Consider the following 21024-nt stretch of genomic DNA (forward strand, 5'->3'; position numbering starts at 1 on the left):
AACACTCTATCGTTTTGTTTTGGTGCCAGTTCTGCATCTTGAGTAAGTGTCTAGACAAGGTCCCTAAACTTTTATGCTCAAAGCTAGTCCTCGACTGCATGAGCAACAGCATGACTTCTGGATTTTTCTGAGCAACTGGTAGTGAGGAATGGAACCCAGGGCACTCTAACACTGAGCCCCAGGAGTGACAAGTGTATAAACAGATAAATGTGTAGATTGGTAGAGATAGATAGATAGATAGATAGATAGATAGATAGATAGATAGATAGATAGATAGATAGACGTATATGTAAAAAACAAAAGAGATGTCTCTATATTTTGAAACTGCATATATGATATTACTACCAATTATTGGCAATTAAATTATTCTTTCCTTTTTTAAGTATCATGATTGTATATATAATAAAGTATTAATTGAAAATTAGTCAATGTAGAATAATTGTTGTGTATAATTTTAGAATATAATCATACACTAACTAATAATTTAAATGTTACTTTTATAACATTCCATTTGTACGGATGTATATCAGAATGCGTTTCTTAGGACCTCCCATCATTCATTAGTGGCAGTTCCAAGATTCGACCTCCAGGCCTAAGTTGCTTGTTTCAGCTATGGCTTCCCTAATAGCCCGCCTAACATTAGCAATGCAATGTCATGTACACATTCTGGGGCTTGTCATTTAGACCCAGGATGGTCAGAATACAAAGGGAAAAAAAAGTAAAAGCACCTTCTTGAACTTCTCAGTTTTATCCTTCTCCTTTTTATATTTTACTTTTGCCAGCCCCAAAATTTGAAGTAGGGTCGTAGGATCCAATGATCAGCTGTGGCAGAGATGCGAAGACCTGAGTTCAAGCCCTGTGCTAGGCCAAAAAAAAGTAATAATAACAATAAACCCTGGCTAGGAAATTGCACCATTTTTCTAGCAGGCCTGGGATTTGAACTCAGAGTCTGGGTAATTCTGTGACACTGTGTGTGAAGGGGAAAGCTCACCCTCCTTAAATACAAGAAATTCATGGGGCTGGGAAGGTGGCTCAGTGGTACAGTGCTTGCCTTGCATGCATGAGGCCCTTGGTTCAATAACTCAGCACCACATAAACAGGAAAAGCTGGAAGTGGCGCTGTAGCTCAAGTGGTAGAGCAATCTCCTTGAGCTGAAGAGCTGAGGTTCAGTGCCTACGCCTAGAGTTCAGGAACCATGACTGGCAAAATAAAAATAAGAAAGAAAAAAGAAATTCAGACCAGTTTCCAGGGCCTGAATTGAAACCCCAGCACTGGAAAAAATAATATTCATATATATGAGATCTATTTACATAAATGGGTTCTACTGCATATAACATTTATTACTCTATTTATTTAGTATTATTACGCATATAACATTTCCTTTATTACATCATATCACATAGGACATATTTGCATATGGATTATACATTGTATTAAGAGCCAGGACTTTCACAGAGAAGGAAAAAGAATGTGTCAAATTGGCTTCTTACTCCACAAATGAATGCTGGGATTTCAACTGAGCCTAAAATGCCCTATCCATAAATGGGGTGCAGTGTTAGCACACCAGCCTCTGGCAAACTGAGCATCCAGGAAATTCTGAAGACCTGTGATCAAGCCACAGTACTGCCCAATAGATAGATGTGTAGATTGATATTATATATATATATACATATATGCCTCTCTCTATATGTATATATATACACACACACACATAGAAAGAGGGAATGTAAGGATATTGTTAAATTATATATATGTTATTACCAATTATTAGTTACTAAATTATGACTCCATTTAATGAAGTATCATGTTTGAATACTTATAAAAGCATTAATTAAAAATTAGTCAATATCCTTAATCATACTATGGTGCTAGAATGGAAGATATGAATCCAATAATTTTTGTGTGGCATTCTAAAATAGAATCATGAATTAACTGCAAATTTAATTATTACTTTTATAACATTCCATTAGCATTCATATGAACAGGAATTAGTTCATCAGGACCTCCCTCCATTTGTGGGTGGTAGTCATAGCTTTCGAATTCCAGGCCAGGGTAGATTACTTTGAATGCAAACCATTGGAATGACACTGTGAAGATTTCAGATAGTCACTATTAAAAAAAAGAACAAAAAGAAGAAAAGAAAGCCAGGTATCAGTGGCTCCTGCCTATAATCCTAACTCCTCCTGAGGCAGAAGTGTAGAGAATGACAATTTGAGTTCATAATGGGCAGAAAAGTTCACAACACTCTTCTTTCTAAGAGATCAGAGGGGAAAAAAAAACCATGAGTGGGGCTGAGGCTCAAGGGCAGAGTGCTATCCTTGAGCAAAAGGAGCTCAGGGACAGGCCTAGGCTCATAGTACAACCCTGGACCTGCCTCACCGCCCCCAAAAAAAGGAGGCAATAACTCCATGTCTCTGTTTATGGATAGATGATGTATGGATGATGGGCATTCAGCAGGTTGCCCATATCCATCCCCCCAACCCGGGCATGTCCTCAGAGAGTCTTAAGTCTGAGCCAGCAGCTTCAACAAAGCATGCTTCTCTGCCATTTAATAACTGAAGCCCTGCGGGCTTTGCCTGGGCTGTGCAACACGTACCTTATGTTCTGGCTGAGATATCCCATCAGGACACCTAGTAGCCAGCCACTGCCTCCAGGGAGACCACAGTTCCTAGGCTGTAGGAGTTGTCAAAGGTTCTGGCTCCATATTCTCTATCCCTCTGTAGGATATTTGAGCATACTCTTCTGGGGCCTGATGGCTATACCTCATTCACCATTCCTCATTGCCGAGTCACAGGCTGGTCCCGAATCTTGGCAAAGATGAAATAGCCAATGATTTCTGCACCAAAAGGGGTAAGCCAATAAAATCCCACTCTCATAGTTCCTGTCAGAAGTGAGCCTTGGGCTGCGAATGTGGCTTAGTGGTAGAGTGATTACCTTGCATGCACGAAGCCCTCAGTATCACAGAAATGGAAAAAGCCAAAAGTGGCACTGTGGCTTAAGTGATAAGAGTGCTAGCCTTGACCAAAAGAAACTCAGGAACATGCCCAGACTCTGAGTTCAAGCACCAAGACTGGCAAAAAAGTGAGCCTGGTGAGACATATTCTTCTGGTACTCATAGGAGGGCCAAGGTTAGAGGTAAGAAGTAGGGTAGAGGACAGTTGCTGGTGGCTCAGCCCTGTAATCTTAGCTACTCAGGAGGCTGAGATCTGAGGATCACAATTGCAAGCAGGAAAGTCTATATGAGACACTTTTCTCCAATCAAACACCCAAAGAGTCAGAAGTAGAGCTGTGGTTCAAGGAAAAGAGTGCTAGCCTTGACCACAAAACCTCAGGGATAGCATCCAGGCAATAAATTCAAACCTCAGGACTGGCACACACACACACACACACACACACACACACACACACACACCAAGCTAGAGCATTTGCCAGTCAGCCTGCACTAGTTCCATATCTAGCAACTCACTATTTAAAAAAAAAGAGGGAGAAGGGAAGGAAAGACTTGCTCCTGGAGGTGATATAACCAGTGCCAAAATTCCACAGGAGTTCTAAGATGTGGAACAAGATAGAGAGCCTCAGGCAGAAGGTACAACATGCACAAAGTTTCCTGAGGTGTAGTGTAGAATAGGTGGTGTGGGTGGAATGAAGGTTCTGTGGCTTCAGACATGTCCAGCAGCACATTCAAGGCTAGGTCAAGGTTTGTACTTGAGGCACAGGGAGGGCAGATGGAGGTGATCCCTGAATGGGGCCCAAGGGGAAGATTAGCTTGGCTTTTCACCATGGACCCCAGCCATTTCCTGTGGCTGGAAGCCTATTTTCACAGCTCCTGACCTTCAGACCTCCTTTGCATGGAGGGGTCAGTGCAAATGCAGGGAAGAACACTTGCTTAAGAAAAGCTTCTAGCCCAATGCCAGTGGTGGTTCAACCCCTGCAAATCCTTGCTACTGAAAAGACTGAGATCAGAAGTCCTGGGTCAAAGCCAGCTCAGGGGAGGAAAGTTAGTGAGACTCTTCTTGCCAATGAACTACCAAAATCCAGAAAAGGAGCTGTGGCTCAAGTGGTAGAGTGTCAGCCTTGAGGCAAAAATAAAAGAGACTAGAGTTCAGAATCTAAGTTCAAGCCCCAGAACTGGCACATAAAAAATAAAGAAAAGCTTTCAGGAGTTCTTAATCCACTGTGGTGAAAGTCCAAAACAGTTGGGTGCTGTTGGCTCATACCTATCCTCCTAGCTCCTCAGGAGGCTGAGATCTGAGGATCATGGTTCAAAGTCAGCCCAGGCAGGAAAGTCCAGGAGACTCTGATCTCCAATGAACCACAGGAAAACTGGAAGTGTTATTGTGGCTCAAATGGTAAGCTGAAGAGTTGAAGGAACAGTGCCCAGGCCCAGAGTTCAAGCCCCATGACCAACACCTGGCCTGCTTGAACCTCACTCTGTGGCTCTAGGCAGAGTAATTTCCAGTGGTCCCCTAAGGGTCTCCCAAGATCTAGGTGTCCTACAATTCTTGAAAGCAGCCTCTTTGGGAGCCTTTACCTACAGAGCGGGCCAAAGTAGCAGAGAAGGGTCTATCCTTGGGGCACAGAGGTCATTGGCCAGGTCATCAGAATGGCATCTGTCATGGGTGCAGTGTGGATCTGAGCAGTGAATCAATATTTCAGACCAGGTTTCTGGTCCAGGAGAGGCAAGAGCTGCAAGATGGCATGGGAGCAAATTTGTCAGGCACACCTTGGGTAGGTGTTGAGTTGGGCTCATGAAAGACTTGTAGGCTCAGAAATCCACAGATGGCTGGCTGCTGCTTGTAGCAGTGGCTATCCCAGGAGTCCTAGGGCTCAGAGCCCTGCTTTCTTCACCAATGTTCAGTGGCAGATGAAGGTCTGCAATCATGCACTGAGTATAAACGAGCATCCATCGTGTTCTTCCCTTGATCCTATACCCTAGGCATGGATGGAGGTGCAGGTTCCATGCACCAGGCCCCTCAGCCCAAGAAAGAGTTGGGGAGAATTAACTGACGTGTCAAGAGTTTACTATGACTGTGCCTCTGAACTGCCACCAGTTATAGCTCAGCTCATCATTACCACCTTACTGTGTGTGTGTGTGTGTGTGTGTGTGTGTGTGTGTGTGTGTGTGTGTGTGTGTGCGCATGGGCACATCTTGGTACTAAGGGTTGAACTCAGGATCTGGGCTCTGTCCTTCACTTTTCATTCAAGGCTAGCAACTCTACCACTTGAGCCACAGCTTTTCTTCCAGCTTTCAGGTGGTTATTGGGAAAGGAGAGTCTCACACACTTTAGAAAAGTGAGCTGATGATAAGAAATGTACTCATTATCTTGCCCATGTAATTGTAACTCCTCTGTACAGTATTTTCACACACACAAAAAAAATAGATCCTACTGATACTAAAAAAAATGAAAGAAAGAAAGAAAGAAAAGTGAGCTGGGCTGCCTCTGAATGCCAATCCTTAGATCTCAGCCTCCTGAGGAGCTAGGAATATGAGAGCATGAGCTATTAATATTTGCCAGACTTTCCTTCTTGGCTAAGACAATGTACCTCTCTCCCAGCCTAGCACCCATCTACAGCTAACCTTCCTCCCCTTCCCACTATTCCTCCAGGCTTCAAAGGAAACGTACCCTCACCTGAGGACATAGAAATAGGATGCTTGGGCTGGGAAGGTGGCTCAGTGGTAGAGTGCTTGCCTTGCATGCCTGAGGCCCTGGGTTCGATTCCTCAGCACCACATAAGCAAAAAGAAAAAGCCAGAAGTGGCGCTGTGGCTCAAGTGGTAGAGCACTAGCCTTGAGCTGAAGAGCTGAGGGACAGTGCCCAGGCCCAGAGTTCAGGCCTCATGACCGGACCCAAAACAAAAAAAAAGAAATAGGATGCTTGACAGGTTTGAGCTTTATGTTCTCCACACAGTCAAGGGCTGATGGGAGCTGATGTGGAGATCAGAGATCTAGGCCAGGGAAAGTACACAGCTGTTAGAACAGAAGACAGTATGAAGAGACATCCTTGCAGCTGGATGCCAGTGGCTCAAACCTATAATCCTAGCTACTCAAGGCTGACACATGAGGATCAATCAAGATTCAAACTAGCCTGGGTGGGCAGACTCTTATCTCCAATGAATCACCAAAAATCTGGGAAGCAGAGCTACTGGAGTACAAGTAGTAGAGCACCAACCTTGTGCAAACAAGCTAAAGGATACCAGCTAGACTCTGAGTTCAAGCCCTGGTAAACACACACACACACACACACACACAAATACACACACACACAAACATCCTTAGCATGTGCCAGTGGCTCATACCAGCAATCCTAGCTACTCAAGAGGCTGAGCTCTTAAGATGGCAGCTTGAAGCCAGCCAGGCAGGAAAGTTCGTGAGACTCTTATCTCCACTAAACTACTAAAAAAGATGAAAGGTGAGCTGTGGTTCAAGTGGTGGAGTGTTAGATTTGAGCAAAGAAAGCTCGGTGCCTTGGTCCTGAGTTCCAGCTCTAAGATTTTTTTTTAAGACATCTTTTGACCCTCCCCTCCCTGAGGTCATAAATCCAGATTTTGATAATACTAGATTTCCCTTCCACTCCTACCACTTCCACAGCACCACTACAAGTGGCCTGTTTCTGGCCAGGTCTGGGTTAAGAAGTGACGTGCACAATGGGGGCATACTCAGGTCAAGTCTAATGCCCCAGAACATTGAGGTATTGGCCATACCAGTCTCTCCTCCCCCAATTCCCTGGCCCTGGAATCTAAAGTCTGTGCCTCTGTATTCTGGGCATCCAGACTTCTCTAGAAAGATTGGAGAGACCCAGCTGGGGCTGGAAGATAGACTTGCCTGTGATAAAGTACGTTGACATTTCCTAGACACTAACAGACACTTCCAAGCCACCTTGGCCTCACCTTCAATGTAGCCTGGAATCCTCCTTGCTTGGGCGGCCTTCAGTCCACTATCAAGCTGGAGTTGGCCAGAGCCACCGGCAACCCCTTTCCCTCATTCACTGCCAGCCTGCTGATAGGGACATGCAGCCAGAGGACTAGCTGAGGAAAAGGGCAGGACATCCCATGTCTGAGTTTTCCACCCAGAGACAGGCAAGACTTTATTGCAGCTGGCCCGGCTGACCCAGAATCCCCTGCAGGCGGCCAAAGATTTGGACAGCTGGACTTGGGCCCCAAAGAAAAGCTTGAACTCAGGTCTCTGGCAATTTAGGACTCATTGTAGACCCAGATCGGAGGCTAAAGGCAAGGTCGGTGTGGGGGAGGGGCACCATCTGAGGTCAGAAAGAGGCAGACAGGCTCCCAGGAAAGGGACAGAGAAAGATGAGGAAAACACATACACACACACACACACACACACACACACACAAATGTGGCTCTACTGTCTCACACCTGTCATCCTAGCTACTCAGGAGGCTGAGGTCAAAGCCAGCCAGCACAGAAATGTCTGTGAGGCTCCTATCTCCAATGAACCACCAAATAGCCAGAAATGGAGCTGTACCTCAAGTGTTAGAACATTAGCTTTGAGCACAGAGGCATAGGAACTTCACCTAGACCCTGAGTTCAAGGCCCAGGTCTTCTACATCCAAACACACAGACACAGACACACACAGACAAAAGACACACCAACACAGACACACACACTGGTAGCCCAAGGCCTCAAAAGTCCCTGTGCACCCTGAATATTCCACCCCAGAGATGATGGCACTACCATCATCAGACCAACTGTAGACAAAACTCAGAGCCTCTCACATGTCTGGAATGGTTCACAACACATCATGGCATTTCTACTGTACACAGTTACGCAGAAAATTCAGCTACCTTTTGTTTGGTTGTAGGTTATGGGGTTTGAACTTTGGGCCAGCCAGCAGGCCCTCAGCTCTTCAGATGAAAGTGTGTGCTCTACTACTGGAGCCACAGCACCACATCCAATTTTCTGGTGGTTCATTGGAGATAAAGTCTCACAGACTTTCCTGTCCAAGCTGTCTTTGAACCATGATCCTTAGCTATCAGCCTCCTGAGTAGCTAGGATGACAGTTGTGAGCCACTGGCAGCACCCGGCTTCACCTAACTTCTTTTTTTTTCTTCAGCTCTTTTCTTTCTTTCTTTTTTTATTGTGAAAATACTGTACAGAGGGGTTACAATTACATGGGCAAGATAAGGAGTACATATCTTATCAAACATTGTAGCCTCCTCCTTTGTTTCCCCTTCCCATCCCTTCCAGCTTCCCCCTACCCCCCAATCAACCTTCCCCCCCACCAAAGTTGTAAAGTTCGTTTTCGATATGACAACTTGTACTTCTCATTGATGCAAGGGTCAGCCTATATCCTTATTTAAACGACTTGTTTTTCCCCATCCCCTCCACAAATTATACCATAATTAAATACAGTGAAAGCAGGGGTTGTACTGTGTTGGAGGGACATACAAAGCAACAAAGAAATAATCTTATAAATGCATTAGAAACAAATGCATGAAAGAAAAAAAACATTTAAATATAAACCTTAGGGTTCATTTTCCTAACATCACCTTACCTAACCTTTTCTGCTTGACTCATATATATACTAAATATTGCAAATAAGGAAAACCATGGGACCTAAGTTTCTGTTGGCTTGGCTTACTTCACTTAATATAATTTTTTCCAAATCTTTCCATTTCCTAACAAATGGGGCAATGTCATTCTTTCTGATGGAGGCATAGAATTCCATGGTGTATATATACCACATTCTCGTGATCCATTCATCTACTGAGGGGCATCTGGGTTGGTTCCATATCTTGGATATGGTGAATAATGCTGCAATAAACATAGTTGTGCTTGTAGCTTTAGTGTGGTCTTGTTTGTAAACATTTGGGTAAATGCCCAAAAGTGGGATTGCTGGGTCATAGGGAAGCTCTATGTGGAGTCTTTTGAAGAACCTCCATACTACTTTCCAAAGTGGTTGAAGAAGTTTTCACTCCCACCAACAATGAAGTAAGGTTCCCTTCTGTCCACATCCCCTCCAGCATCTGTTGTTATTAGAGTTCTTGATTTTTGCCATTCTAACTGGGGTGAGGTACTATCTTAATGTTGTTTTGATTTGCAACCCTACTACTTCACCATCTCTTGCAAGGAAGGAAGGGGTATCTTTCTTTCTTGTTTGGTTTTTTGTTTTTTGTTTTGGTTGAGGGGCTTGAACTCAGGGCTTGGGTACTGTTCCTATTGTCTAATTTTCCTCAAGGCCAGTTTTCTACCATTTGAGCCACAGTGCCCCTCCAGTTAGAGATTGGAGATGAGGCTCTGGAGGGACTTTCCTGCCTAGCTGGGAAATGAGATCCTCTGGATCTCAGCCTCCCAAATGGCCAGGATGACACGTGTGAGATGACAGGTTTGAGCCACCGGCTCATGGCTTAAGGTGTCTGAAGGACTAGACATCTTAAGCAAAAAATGGCAAAAACTCCCATGCTCTTGCATTTGAAAGATTAACATTGTGAAAATGGCAATACTTCCCAAGGCTATCTACAAATTCAATGTGATACCTATCAAAATTCCAACCTCATTCTTCAAGGAAATAGAAGAGGCAATCCAAAAATTCATATGGAACAATAAAAGACCCCGAATAGCAAATATGCTCCTCAACGGAAAGAACGCTGCTGGAGGAATATCAATACCAAATTTCAAACTCTACTATAAAGCCATAGTAATCAAAAAAGCTTGGTACTGGCACAAGAACAGACCTCAGGACCAATGGAATAGAATTGAAAACCCAGAAATGAACCTAAAGACCTATAGCCATCTAATCTTTGATAAGGGAGCTAAAAAATAGAATGGAAGAAAGACAGCCTCTTCAGTAAATGGTGCTGGCAAAATTGGTTAACTACTTGTAGAAAACTAAAGTTAGATCCTTATATACCATCCTGCACCAGAATCAACTCCAAATGGATCAAAGACCTCGGAGTCAAAGCAGACACTCTGAAAACATTACAGGATGGAATAGGAGAAACCCGAGGTCTACTTGGTGCAGGCCAAAATGTTCTTAATAGAGACCCAGAAATACAACAAATCAAAGAAAGGTTGGAGAAATGGGATTGCATGAAGTTGCAGAGCTTCTGCATGGCAAAGGACATAGCTAGCAAGATCAATAGAAAGCTTACAGATTGGGAGAAGATCTTCACTAGCCATACAATGGACAAGGGTCTCATGTCTAAAATGTACTTGGAACTCAAAAAATTAGATCCACCAACAAATCCTCAAAGAAACAACTGCCCAATAAATAAGTGGGCTAAAGACTTAAAGAGAAACTTCTCTGAAGAAGAAAGAAGTATGGCCAATAGACACATGAAGAAATGCTCAAACTCCCTAGCCATAAAAGGAGTACATTTCTTATCAAGCATTGTAGCCTCCTTTGCAGCCACCTTCTTATACCAAGGGAAAACCCAACTCATCAAGACACAAACCAAATGTAACCCTACACTTCAGACTTTGTCACCAGCATCCAAAACCATTCTTCCAGGGATATAGAGCATATAATTGACACTACCATCCCACTCCAGCTCCCATTCACCCACTCCCTGCCTGCAATAGCCATAACCTCTGGAGTTCTTGGTAAGGCACCACCCACCCTGCTTTGGCTTCACACTGGGGCAAACCTGGGGACTTATTAGAAATGTCTGTACTGTGAGGCCAGCATCTGGTCTCACAACCACAGAAACCCTACTACTTCACCATCTCTTGCAAGCAAGGAAGGGGTGTCTTTCTATCTTGTTTGGTTTTTTTTTTTTGGTTGAGGGGCTTGAACTCAGGGCTTGGGTACTGTTCTTGATGTCTAATTTTCCTCAAGGCCACTGCTCTACCACTTGAGCCACAGTGCCACTTCCGGTTGGAGATTGGAGATGAGGCTCTGGAGGGACTTTCCTGCCTGGCTGGGAAATGAGAACCTTTGGATCTCAGCCTCCCGAGTGGCCAGGATGACAGGTGTGGGATGACAGGTATGAGCCACCGGCTCATGGCTTAATGTGTCTAGTCCTTCAGAATTTCCACCTACTCCTCTAGACACTACCACCTAGACACCCCTCTACCTCCTTCAGGGAAAATAAAGGGAGGCTAGAATCTGGGTGTGGCCATGGGGATTAAAGGGCCCCCTCCACATCACTAACCCCCTCTAAGCTCCCATTTGCCTCCTCCGGTTTGCCTAGTCTTCCCGGGCAGATCAGACCCACTAGGAGTTCTGGGCTTGCCCTATGTCCCCATACCCCACCCAACTGATACCTGAAGACTTCTGGGGCCAGCTGCTCCATGTCCCGGTGGAAGACCTTGGGAGGGTTGCTGATAACCGGTTCCAAGGGTGCCCAGGGCAGAGGGTTTGTCCAGCTCCCCTCTGTCAAAGGAGACATAAAGCACGGATGGATTTACTAAGAGCTTCAGGGCATAGCCATCTACCTGTCACCAAGGTCCCTGGGAGAACTGTTTCATGGTGACAGCCCTGGGGCCTGACCTCATGGCCCAGCACTGTCCCTGACTTTCTGTGTCTACAGGGGAGTGCTCTTTCACCTGAGCCACTGTGCCACTTCCATCTTTTTCTGTGTATGCAGGACCTAGGAATCGAACCCATGCTTTCCTGTGTGCTAGGCGAGCCTTCTACCTCTAGGATGCAATCCCAGCCCTGGATCGCTGTTCTTCTGTGACCCCTCGGGCCTGTCTTGGGACAGTCTCACACATCTATACCAAGTCTCTCACCAGCAGCCCTGGCTGGAAATAAACACGCTCTGCTATGTTGCCCATCATCTGCAGCACCTTTGCTCTCTGTGCTTCCTTCAGATCCTCCTTGTTAAGCAATACCCCCTTTTCAAGTGCTGTCTCCAAGAAGCCTTTTCTAATCACCTTGGAAAAGCTGGAACCTCTCCGCTGTGCGGGCTGCCAGCCTTGTCAGGCTCTGCCCTAGAGCCAGTGTGGGTTGAGAATGCACGAAGTGGAAGGCCTGGATTCCACCACCGGATTTGTCAAGGCCCTGATACTCCACCCAGGGGCAGGTGATGTATCACACTCCATGAGAGGGGCCTCGAGGCCTGGGCAATCTGTGGGCAACAAGACAGGGCCATTTCTTTGTGTGGGCTTGAACTGAGGATCTGGGAGCTGTCTCTCTGAGTTTTATTGCTCAAGACTGGTGCTCTACCACTTGAGCCACAGCTCCAATTCTGGCTTTTTGGTGGTTCCATGGAGAGAAGAGTCTCTCTGGCTTTCCAGCTTATGGCTGGCTTTGATCTTTGATCCTCAGATCTCTGCCTCCCAAGTCGCCAGGATGTCAGGCTTGACCCTGAGCCAGAGGTGACAGGCACCAAAGGCTTTTTGGTTTCTGTTTGCTTCTGTTAACTAGCAAGCCCAAGTTAAATTAATCAGTTACAGGGGATCAAATTCCTCTACTAGTTCAGTTAATACAAGGAGAAAAGGAGATAAAGTGTCTTTGGAAAAAGCTAGACTGAGTTGGCTTAGTGGTGTATATGTTTGTGTGTGTGTGTGTGTGTGTATGTGAGTGTTGGGGATACCTACCCTCATCTCTGTGATGCCTCCTCCTCCCAGCAGGGAGAGCATCCAGGATCCTGACCCCAAGGGAGGTGGATGAGGGAGGGTACCTAAGGTCACATCCAAGGGGATGATCCGAATTCTGTCCTGCAACAGATAAAGCCTGGACAGATAAAGGAGAGAAGGAGAGGATTAGGGGAACATGAAAGGGAGCCCATTACCTTTGGCTACATGTACCAGTGAGAAAACTGAATACATCTTTCTTGGTAGTCAGATGAAAGATGTACACTATTCATTTATTTTATGATTGTGTTAGTCCTAGGGCTTGGATTCAGGGCTTGGGTGTTATCCCTGAGCTTCTTTTGTTAAGGCTGAGGCTCTACCAGTTGAGCCACAGCACCACATCTGGCTTTTTTGTGTTTGGGTTTGGGGAGGGAGGTGGTTTATGGGAGATAAGAATCTCCTGGACTTTCCTGCCCGGGCTGCTCTGAGTCACAACCATCGGAACTCAGCCTCCCAAAGAGCCAGGATGATGTGTGGGAGCCATGAGCTCCTGACCACCACCATCTATTTATAATCCCTTAGGCCCAGGGCCGAGCCACCCATACTACACCTCCTTGTTGGGAGTAGGAAGCAGACATGAGTGGTTTGATACTTCAACAGCCTACCTATCTTTGAGCATTGTTCTGGGTCAGTCTGATGGAGGTTTATTCCTTATCCACAGCAAAGACGTGGCTCTGTCACAAGAACAAATGTCCTCCCCGGGAGGTATCAGGTCTGGGGTCTTTCCTCTGAACCCTGCCCCCTTAACCAAAATGATACTCCCCAGCAAAGGTTAGTACACACAGAGTGTTTTTATTGTCTTATAGCCAGGGTCTTGTCAGATAGGTGGGGGTATAGGTCAGAGGCCCTGGATTGTGCTGGGTAGGGGAACAAGGTGACACCTCATGCACTTTCCTTCAACGGTGTAGCAGAGGGATGTGGGGAAGGACTCATGGGATGGACAATGAATAACTGTCATGGTCTAGCCAGGGCACAGAGGGGCTTACCTCATGAAGCTGCTTCAACAGGCTGAGCAAAACAGCTCCTGACCCACAGCCCACCTCCAGAATGAGAGGGCTACCATGGGTTCCAGCCACATGGGGATGCTGGGACACCTCCTCCAGGACTCATTCAACCAATTCCTGAGAGAGAGAAAGAGAGAGGGAGAGAGAGAGAGACAGAGGTCCAGAATTACACTTCAGCCTGGTGCCGGTGGCTCAGAACTATAATCCTACCTACACAAGAGGTTGAGATATGAAGATTTTGGTTCATTGCTGGCTCGGGAGGAATGTCTGTGAGACTCTTATCCCCAAAGAACTAACAGAAAAATGGAAGTGATGCTGTGGCACAGGAGGTAGAGTACTAGTCTTGATCTGAGGAGCTCAGAGATAGCATCCAGGCTGAGAATTCAATCCCCACAAATGACAACAAGTGGACTTCCCACCACAAGAAGTGGACTGAATAACACCCACTGTCCTAGGAAGCATGGCAGAGAAATCAGGCCAAGATTCCTGTAAGCTGGAGGTCATGAGCAGGTCACCTGGTTTCTCCATGACTCATTTTTCCCAGCTGGAAAAATGAATAGAGTGAAGGATCCCTTCCTCATGGGGACAGGGTAATGATGAAAGACAGCCATGTTTTGTTTCATAATTCCCTACCTGTTGCATGATTAATAACAGACCCCATCTGAGCCCTTTCCCGGCAACTTCCTGTCATATGCTCACAGAATTGTTGAGAACTGTATCTGACACCTGCTCCCTCTGTGCCTGGCCCTGCTCCAGAGATCCCTCTGTATTAGTCCCTTATTTACTCACAACTGTCCCATGAGGAGACTGAGGTCCAATGGTCGACATCCAACCCAGAGCTTCACCTGTGGTCAAGAATTGGCTGCGGTGAACTAAGAGTCTGGGACAATCTATCTAAAATTATGACTGAGCAGGGCAATAAATATCTATCCCCCACACCCACACACACACAGAAACACACCTCCACCGTCCTTTGCAGGCAAAGATGTTTTACTTTCTTTCTTTTTGTTGGTTGTGGGGCTTGAACTCTGGGCTTTGGTGCTATCCCTGAGCTCTTCAGCTCAAATCCAGCACAGTACTTCTTGAGGCACAGCACCACTTCCGGTTTTCTGGTGGTTTATTGGAGAGAAGAGTCTGAGGGTCTTTCCTGCCCAAGCAGGCTTTCACCCATGATCCTAAGATTCAGCTCCTGATTACTTAGGATGACAGCCATGAGCCACTGGCACCCGGCCAAAGATGCTTTTCTATGCCTGTCATCCTATCCCCTCAGGAGACTGAGATCTGAGGACTGCAGTCGGATGCCACCCTTGGCAGCAAAGTCATTCAGAACTCTTATCTCCAATTAAACACCCAAAAACCTTGCAAGTGTAGCTGTGGCTCAAATGGTAGAGTGCTAGCTTTGAGCATGAAACAAGGGATGGGACCCAGACCCTAGTTTTAAGCTTTTTCTAGCATAGACACACCCAAGAAAAGGAAACAGGTGAGCACACGGGAGCTCAAAGCTCACACATAATACTCATGATTCACAGAATAGACCCCATCCTGCTCTGATTCTCTAGTCCTAGATCATGACAGGCTGAGATGGGTCTGACCATGAACCAAATCAGGACATTCAAGTACAATCTCATACTGAGGATCCCATGACCTCATCAAGGACTCAAGATCTCTCACTGTCCTGCCTTGACACTGGGCAGTCAGGTGAGATCTAGTTATCTAAACAAAGGATATAGGAATGAATTAATTTCTCAGCCAAGGGATGCAGACTGGAGGGCTCCAAGTCCCTCTCTCTCAGGGAGGAGGAGAGGGCTGATCCATCTCCTGAATGTTCCTGGGTTGTGAGTATCTTCAAAGAAACAACCCTGCTCCCAGCCTAGTGCCTCCTGTTTTCCCACTAGCCTCGACTTTCAGTCGGCCCCTCCCACATCTGCTATCTAGACTAAAGGCTGAGCCAGCAAAGAGACCCACCTGTACCTCTGAGGATGGTAGTGTAGTCATGGGGCCCTAGATTCCCCTAGAGGAAGTCTGGGGGCAGTACGGGTCTGACTCTAGCCCTCATTCCCTTGGGTGTCCTGTTCCAGTGGCACACTTACCTCTGTCTCCAGTCGAGGAATGAACACTGGGGCTGTCACCTTCAGATTGAGCCAGAAAAAGTCCCAGTCCGCAAGGATGTACTGCACAGGCATCCTGCAGTGGATGACAGACAGGTTGTCAACAGTGAACCCAGAGTGCCAGGACTTTTAATAGCCATGTGGCTGGGTTGAACATTCTATCACTGATGGTCTAGGTTTTCAGTTGAGGTCATGGCTCCAATGGCCTGATACACTGGATCTGGGATTGTCCTCCCTCTTCATCTTCCTCCTTATCCCTTGCCACCTCTGTCTTGCCACTCCCTCACCCTACACCTCCCTAGCCCTTGGACAGTTTCTTCTTATCTGACCAGAAAATAAACTCGGTGAGCCAGGAGAGATTGAAACTCTGTGACCCACTCTGAGCCCTAGGGTCTACCCGAGGCTGTTTCCCTCTGCAGTCAGCAAACACTCAGATTTTGATGTCATGAGTTGCTGATGTCATGAATGGGTCAGTGCCTTGGTCCTACACACTAGAATTATGCTCTGAAACTGTCCCCTCAGAGATTGTGAATGGTTGGCTCCATTGATCCAGAGACTCAAAAAAAGGCTTGCATGCTCCCTTCTTCCTTCCTTTCCTCCTTTTCTCCCTCCATCCTTCCTTCCTCTTTTCCTCTTTCCTTTCTTTGTGTCACTCCTGGGCATGAACTCAGAGCCTGGGTGCTGTTCCTGAGCCTTTTTTTTTTGTTGGCCGTGGGGCTTGAACTCTGGGCCTGGGCGCTGTCCCTCAGCTCTTCAGCTCAAGGCAAGCACTCTACCACTTGAGCTACAGTGCCACTTCCGGTTTTCTGGTGGTTTATTGGAGATAGGAGTCTCACGGTCTCTCCTGCCCGGGCTGGCTTTGAACCGTGATTCTCAGATCTCAGCCTCCTGAGTAGCTAGGATTACAGGTGTGAGCCACCAGCGCCCGGCTCCCTGAGCCTTTTTACTCAAGGCCAACAATCTACAGCTTGAGCTACTCATCCACATCTGGCATTTTCTTTTTGGTAGTTAGTTGGAGATAAGAGTCTTACAGGCTTTTCTGCCTGTGCCTTAAGCCTCAATCCTCCTTTCTCAGCCTCCTAAGTAGCTAGGATGACAAGTGTGAGGCACCAGCATCCAGATCAAACCAAGATTTTGTCCTGTGCTGTGGAACCAGCACTGGAACCTTTCATCATGTATGACCCCCACCCCCCCCCAGGATCTGCCACACACTGTAAGGTTTTGTTAGATAAAGAGATGAGCATCTGTCTATGACAATACTACAGAAAAGTCCCATCCAACTCAGGTAAGCATCCTGGGTGGGGGTAAAACCTGATGTAGCTCTCCCACAGTTCTCCCTCCTACCTCTTCCCACCCTCCTGGTACCACTGCACTTAACTGTTTTGGTTCCAAGGACGTGAGCCATGATGTACTCACTGTATTCTGGGGTCTCTGGGATGCCTATCTTCTCAAAGATCTCTGTCCAGCCACTGACCAGCTGTATGGCACTCAATTCCCCACTCAGCTGTGAACAAGGTTGTCGTGAGGTGAAAGCCTAACTCAAGGGGCCTCCTCTGCACTCCCTAGGGCCAGACAGGATGGTCCACCATATCCAGCCCCCAAGTTTCATGTTGCAGAGAAGGATCCCTGAGGCATCCTGGGTCTCTGAATCTCCCAGAGTCCAGTACAGGTCCTGGGAATTGTCTCTGCTCACAGCAATCAGGCTGCAGATGGCAAGGTCACAATCTCTGCTCCGCACAACATCCTCAACTGTAGTGATCACCCTAGAGAGAGCCGGAGGAGAATCGGCATCTGCCGGAGAAAGGCAGTCAAGGCAAGACGTTCATAGCAGGAGACCATTTGGATCAGGAACTCTGCTTGTGCTGCTTGAATGTCATTGTTTGGTGGCTGAAATGGTCCATCTCATTTGACCCAGAAATCCAAGCATTAGTAGAAATTGCCAGCTTCAAGGAAAAAACCCTGGAAAAGCTGGAATTTCAATTTGTCCTAATCAAACTTAAAGGGTTCCAAAGTCAGTGGTCCCCCTTTCCTTCCAGACAGCCTACAGTAGGTTACAGAAAATGGCACTCAGAGAGCCTTAGCTAACTGCCATGTCCTGATCCCAAGTAGGCTCCAGCAGGGGGAACACACTTGCCTACCATTACCCAGCTGGAAACAGCCCAGGAGGGACACAGATTGGAGTCTGTAGGACTCCAGGGAGGACTACCCACCAGTGTACTGCCCCCAGAGGGAATCCACACCACAATTGGGGGCCCGGAGCCCCATGCCCAGATGCCCACTTACACAGTCAATACCCTGGGTAAGATTCCCCTCTCATCCTCAGTCGTGGTGAACCATCTGCTATGTCACACAGTTTGTCACTTCCCAGACCCTCCTAGACCGTCCTAGATTCACAGCCCCTGCCCTACTACCTCCCATCTCATTCCCTATTTATGTTTGGCAGACTCATTCCCAACCTTGAATTAGCTCCAACTATACACACCAGAGCAGACTGGCTGGCTGGAGGAGTGCGGCTGTGGTCACAATAGCCTCATGAGCCTTCTGGCTGAAGACAGAAGAGCAGGTGTCCACTCTGGTCTGCGGTTCACACAGGCCTCCTAGGGGAGACCCAACCAGGTCCTGCAGCTACTGTGGGCTGCAGGAAAGGGGAAAAAAGAGGTGGAAAGGAGCATCTACTGAAACCTTCTCTAAAGGATCCATGAAACGGTGAAAGAGAAAACAAAATTATGGCTGGGCTCATACTGGGCATTAATTGAAAAAGAATAACAAATACACACATGCACACAAATAAAATGCTTTTGCTCTTTTTAGACACGGTGACTGTACAATGAGAAAGATGATCTCTCTCTCTCTCTCTCTCTCTCTCACATACACACACACACACACACACACACACACACACACACACACACAGATTCAGAGCAGTGTCTCTCCTGAGTTTGTTGGTTTCTCATCTGGGCAATGTACTAGCTAGAGCACAGGGGTTCTCTAGTCAGAACCAGGGGATCTAACCCAAGGTGAACAATGCTCTAATAATGCAGAACCACCCTGACTCTCCCTTTCTCCAGGGCCAGACCCTTCCCATTGGGAACAACCAGCCTTGACTCCCCATTCACCAAAACCCTAGGCCAAGACGCTGGGTGAAGGAGTCCCAAGACATGTGGCTCCTCAGAGCCTGGACAGAAAACAAAGCAGGGGGTCATGGTGCCTCCAGAGAGGTGTCTGACCTAGGGTGGGGGCGTTGTTGGAGACTTTGATGAGGTCCTAAAGGCTATATACATGGATGGACTCCCTACTTCCAGCCTACATACTTCTGGGTGACTTGGCAGATTCTTGGGGAGGACAAGGAGACCAGATGGACTGGGAGCACTAGCAGAAGCTGGCAGAATTGGGAAATGTGATCACCCAGTCAGAACAGTTGACAGCTGGGGTTGGGGGTACAGGCCGGTTGTATGTGTGTCAGAGGGTGTGTGTTTTTCTCCCAAATATCCACCTTCTATGTGACCCCAGTGCCCTCACCTCTCTAGTGGGCTCTTCTGGGAATGTCCTCAGGTGAAAGGGTGACTGAGCACAGAAGACAAGGGCTCACACAACAACGGTGTCTAATTTATGCATCCAACAACCCCTTCCCCAGCAAAAGGGAAAGGAACCGAGAAGGCAGGTGTGGAGGTGCAGCTCCCCACCTCTGACTAAAGCCACCAGGTTCCCACCAGGGAGAGGAATGGTGCAGATGCACAGCTGTGTGGCTCCCACTGCTTCAGGCCAGGGGCTCTGTGGTGCTCCCACCTCCCCATCCCTGCAGCTCCCCTTTTCCTGGAACACTGGCCACTAGGGATGAGGGTGGGATCCCCGGGTGGACACCCACCTCCACCTTCCACCCCTGGGGTGCATTTGTGGCAGAGCCAATACAGATTGTGGGGCATGGGGGAGGCACAGGCAGGAAGGGAGGGGGAGGCAAGAGGCAAGGGTCTGGGTCCGCGAGGGTGGGGAGGAAGGGTAGAGTGGGGGACAGAGTTTACAGGGGGGGTTGTGGGGTGCAGGAGCGAAGGTCGGCCACCCATGTGTGCTGCTGGGAGAAGCTGTAGGCTGCTACTCCGGGTGTGCGCCGGGAGTCTGAGGACTGAGGGCCTGTACCAAGTCATGGCCACAAGCAGGCCAGGGGTGCAACAGCTCTGCCAGGTAACTGCTAGAGGCTCCGCGGGTCTGAGCCAGCACCGCCATGTTTGAAACGCAGCACGGGCGCATGGTGGAGCTGCGCACAGCCTCTGCTCCTCCTCAGCCACCACCGCAGCCTCAGTGGTCTCCTAACCTGTGGCCACCGCTGCCTCAGCAGCCACTGCCTCTTCCGTGCTCCTTGTACCGGGACCTCAGACTCAGGGACACCATGGCTGGGCACCTCCGAGGGGCTGCATGTGGCGATGTGCCTGCTGTGTAGGCTCCGCATGCTCTGCGCTCCAGGTCAGGACCCACACTTTGATCGGATCAGCCGCCAGCCACTGAAGCTCGCTCTTCTCCCAGCTCTCTCTGGGCCCCACAATCCTTTCTTGGGCCACCCGCCACTGCTACACACACACCCCTGCCCCCTTTGGCTCCTGGCCATAGCTGCCACCAAAGTATGCCCCTAGGTCCTGCCCCCTCCTCCCTAGGGCTCCACCCCACACCCCTGGCCACAATTGCAGCCCTGACTGGGCCCTGAAGCTTCTAGACCATGGCAATTGCAGCCTTACCTCAGCTCAGCACTATCCCCCACCTCCAGTACCGGCCCAGAGGATTGAATCTCCCCTTAGCCCCACCAATGGAGGAGACTCTCCTCCATCACCCTCCACTCTACACACCAAGCAGGTGCATGGTGACACTGGTATGTGTATGTTTGTGTTTGTGTGTCTGTGTGTGTGTGTGAGTGTTGGGGATTACCACCTCTCAAGGACTCAGAACATAGCACCCTTTGGGATGAATCAGCATACAGCACACTTCCAAAATCAGCACAAAGCTCCCTGTGTAAATGACTCAGCACACAGCTCCCTTTGAAGGACTCAGCATGTAGCATGGTGGGTAGAGTACTCAGAACACAGCACCCTTTGAAGGAGGGGGTCTATAGCCCACAGTGTAAAGGACTCAGTGCATGGCATGCTTTGAAACACTCAGCACATAGCACTCTTTCCGAGGGACTCATCACACTCTGTGTTGAAGCACGCTGTGTAAAACACCCAGTGCATAGCTTCCTTCGATAAACTCAGCACACAGAACAATTTTGATGGACTCAGCACACACCACACTGTGGAAGCACTCAGCACACAGCACCATTTGAAGGACAGTACAGAGCACCCTATGGAAAGGACTTGGCACACAGCATTCAAAAAACACCTCACCCCTC

The 21024-nt window shown here is 47.8% G+C and overlaps 1 pseudogene; it reads right to left on the reverse strand.

Annotated features, from left to right (window-relative positions):
- Window positions 1-1555: 1555 nt before the first annotated feature.
- On the reverse strand, window positions 1556-19871 carry LOC106002785 (annotated as a pseudogene).
- Between the last annotated feature and the right edge of the window lie 1153 nt (window positions 19872-21024).

The sequence above is a fragment of the Dipodomys ordii genome, unplaced genomic scaffold (genome assembly GCF_000151885.1).
Source record: "Dipodomys ordii isolate 6190 unplaced genomic scaffold, Dord_2.0 Scaffold1000001372, whole genome shotgun sequence".
In the NCBI taxonomy this organism is placed as follows: Eukaryota; Metazoa; Chordata; class Mammalia; order Rodentia; family Heteromyidae; genus Dipodomys; species Dipodomys ordii.